Genomic DNA, 4,061 nt, shown 5'->3' with positions numbered 1-4,061 from the left:
GGGCTTCCACTACGCCGGACAAGAAGACGCGACCCCGATCGCTGAGCAATTCCTGAGGCGCACCGTGACGAAGAATGATATTCTGTAGTATGAAACCGGCTACGTCAGAGGTCGTCGCAGCTGGCAACGGGGCAGGTTCCGCATAGCGCGTGAGATGATCAATGGCGACGATGATCCAGCGGTTCCCGGCGGCAGTGCTGGGAAGAGGGCCATAAAGGTCGATTCCAACACGGTCGAATGGTCGGGCCGGACACGGTAACGGTTGCAGAGGAGCAGGTGAGTGCGGTGGTGGGTTTTTGCGGCGCTGACATTCCAGACAAGAGCGTATGTACTGGCGGACAAAACGGTACATACCCCGCCAATAATACCGAAGACGCAGCCGGGTAAAAGTTTTCAGCACACCGGCATGAGCACATTGCGGGTCGTCGTGATAACTGGCACAAATGGCGGAGCGGAGATGCCTGGGGATCACGAGCAGCCATTTGCGACCGTCGGGGAGGTAATTCCGACGATACAGCAGCTGGTCACGCACGACAAAGTGATGAGCTTGACGACGGAGCGCTCGAGAAGGGAGGCAGGCTGATCGGTTGGCTAAGAAATCCAGAAGAGAAGTAATCCAAGGATCCTTGCGCTGCTCAGAAGCCATATCAATAGTGTCAAGAGAAGGTGTGAGGCCGGAAATAGATGGCGGGTCAGGCTCAGAGGTCACAGGGGAGCGCGAGAGAGCGTCGGCGTCGGAGTGTTTACGACTGGAACGATAAATGACCCGAATGTCGTAATCTTGTAAACGCAGAGCCCAACGAGCGAGGCGGCCAGATGGATCTTTGAGTGACGACAGCCAACAAAGGGCATGGTGATCTGTAATGACATCGAACGGGCGCCCATATAAGTAAGGAAGAAATTTTGCGATCGCCCAAATAATCGCCAAACATTCTTTTTCAGTGACGGAATAGTTAGTCTCCGCTTTTGTGAGCGCACGGCTGGCGTAGGCAACGACGTACTCATTTAAACCAGGTTTCCGCTGAGCTAGAACGGCACCGAGACCAATGCCGCTGGCGTCTGTGTGCAGTTCTGTAGGCGCGGAAGGGTCGAAATGGCGCAAGATCGGAGGAGAGGTGAGGAGCTGGCGCAGCGTTGCAAAAGCTTCGTCACATGCAGGGGACCAAGCCGACAGGTCGTGGCTACCAGCGAGAAGTTGCGTCAGCGGGGTGATAACGGCAGCAAAATTCTTGACGAACCGGCGAAAGTAAGAACAAAGGCCAAGAAAGCTTCTTAGTTCTTTCAGGGATGTGGGCTTCGGGAAATCAGCAACTGCACGGAGCTTGGCAGGGTCCGGGAGTACACCATCCTTGGACACGACGTGGCCTAGGATAGTCAGCTGTCGAGCGCCGAAGCGACACTTTTTCAAGTTCAGCTGCAGGCCAGCGTCACTGAGGCAGCGAAGAACACTCTCCAGGCGAAGAAGATGAGACGGAAAATTCTGGGAGAAGATGACAACATCGTCCAAGTAGCAGAGGCATGTCTGCCAAATAAGCCCACTGAGGATGTTGTCCATCATACGCTCAAAAGTGGCAGGCGCGTTGCACAGACCGAAGGGCATCACATTAAATTCATACAGCCCATCAGGCGTGATAAAAGCTGTTTTCGGGCGATCGACGTCGGCCATTGGCACCTGCCAGTACCCAGAGCGCAGATCCAACGAAGAAAAGTACTCCGCTCCCTGCAGGCAATCCAGCGCGTCATCTATACGAGGCAGGGGGTAGACGTCCTTCCGAGTAATTTTGTTTAGCCGGCGATAGTCTACGCAGAATCGAATGGAGCCGTCCTTTTTCTTGACGAGCACGACTGGAGAAGCCCACGGGCTGTGAGAGGGCTGGATCACGCCGCGGTTCAGCATGTCGGTCACCTGTTCATCAATGATGCGGCGCTCGGCGGAGGAGACGCGATAGGGGCGTTGGCGCAAGGGTCCATGGGTGCCAGTGTCGATATGGTGGCGAACCGCGGTTGCACGACCCAACGGTGCGTGAGGGGAGTCGAAGGATGCGCGGAAGCGCTGCAGCAAAGCGATGAGGTGGGCGCGTTGGTGACGTGGTAGAGCGGCATCGACAGAATGGGAAAACATATCCGGGGAGGACGGGTCGGCGACGTCGGCTGGAGGGGTGAGGGCGTTGATGTCATGGGTGTCAGGGTCATCAAGGACAGGAGAAGCGTCGTCGAGATCGATGACATCAACCGTGCCGAGCGATTCTCCCCAATGTAAAGTGGTGGGGAAAGGCAACGGGTTCGCGACGTACAGAGCGCCACAACCACCAGAAAGGGTGAGCACGGCATGAGGGAGCAAAACAGACTTGCGGTGCGCACAAAGAGGAGAGGGTGAATAAAGAACAGTATCGTCAGAGAGGGCAGCACAAGTCAGCGGCACAAGAACAGAAGAGAAAGCTGGCAAGTCGACGTCGTCAGCGGCGAGAATAGGCGCGCCGGTGACAGGGGAGGCGTCCACAAGAGCATCACACAGCGGCGATAAATCAATTTGAGCACGTGCACAGTCAATGATGGCGCGATGCGCGGACAGAAAGTCCCACCCGAGGATGATGTCATGAGAGGAGCGGGCGAGAACGAAGAACTCAATGGTGTAGGAGAGACCTTGAATGACGAGGCGGGCAGTGCACGCTGCGAGAGGGCGAATGGGGTCAGCGCTGGCGGTGCGAAGCGAAAGGTCAGAAAGCGGCGTCATCACTTTTTTTAATTTGCGGCACAAGTTGCGACTAATGATGGACACGGCAGCACCAGTGTTAATAAGCGCGTCAACAGGAAGACCTTCAACGATCACTTCAATAACGTTCATAGGAGCGGCGATAGGGCTTGAGACGGTCGTTGACGGCGCAGTTCTTGCCTCCGGAACTGCGGCGCCTAGTTTTCCGCTTGAAATGGTGGGGACCGGCGGCGCATAGGAGAGGGCGAACGGCGTCGAGGAGACGGTGACCGATGGCTTCGGTTGTAGGTTTAGGTTTGAAGGTTTATTAAAACGAAATACAGATGAGTTGTAAGTTTCATAAAAAAGTTAGTACAGTAGGAGGTCCCAAAGTGAAAACTGTCTGGGGGACCTCCCATCAGGAATACATAAGGAAAGTGCATAAGTTTGGCAGAGGAGCTATAAAAGTATACAATCAAGTTAAAACCTATTAGTGTAATTTGCGGCAATGAATAAGTTATACAATAGTTAGCGGGCATAATTTAACAAAAAAGGCATAAAATAGCAAAACATAAGAGCAATAGAAAGAACATAAAAAGACATCAGATAACAATGGGCATTGAATAAATGCAGATATAATACACAGGCAGAGAAAGAAAAAAAAAGAGGTTCCAGAAGATTAACAATATGACCGTTTGCTGTCAGAGTGGGGAACATAAAACAAGATGAAGGCAACCTTAAGCATGGCATGAAGCTGAATGGGTTGATAGGAGATGTTTTTTTAGTAAAGTGTAGAAAGCGGGCTGCGAACGTGCGGATTTGATTGCTAGTGGTAATGAATTCCAGGTTTTGATGGCGGAGAAAAAAGCAGTTTGTTTTCCATAATTTGTGTTCACTTTTGGTAGAAGCATATTATTTTGTTCAGAGAATCTAGTGTTATTGCTATTAGAAAGGAAAGATACGGAAAAACAGAGAAGTTGATTGTTATTATTGCGAGCGCGGTAGATTAGAAGACCTAACCTAAGATTAAGGAGGCATTTCAATGGCAGAATGTTTAGGTCAGAGTAAAGAGGTGAAGCAGTGGCTGTGTATGGGCTGAAAGATAAAATTCGAAGCGCTTGATTTTGAAGATGAGAAATACATGACATATGGCATGAATAGGTATTACCCCATGATGATAGGCAATAATTAAGGTGACTGTTAATGAAAGCATAGTACAGGGATAAGAGAACATGGCGTTGAAAGAAAAGTCTAGTTTTTATTAACACCCTTATTCCAAATGAAATTTTTTTACTGATAGATTTGGTGTGTAGATGAAATTTTAGATGACAGTCAAGCGTGATGCCGAGAAATGTAACGGATTCGGAGG

Source organism: Amblyomma mixtum, chromosome 1, assembly GCF_055824585.1.
Source record: "Amblyomma mixtum isolate Tamu chromosome 1, ASM5582458v1, whole genome shotgun sequence".
Lineage (NCBI taxonomy): Eukaryota > Metazoa > Arthropoda > Arachnida > Ixodida > Ixodidae > Amblyomma > Amblyomma mixtum.
This window is presented reverse-complemented; position numbering follows the sequence as displayed.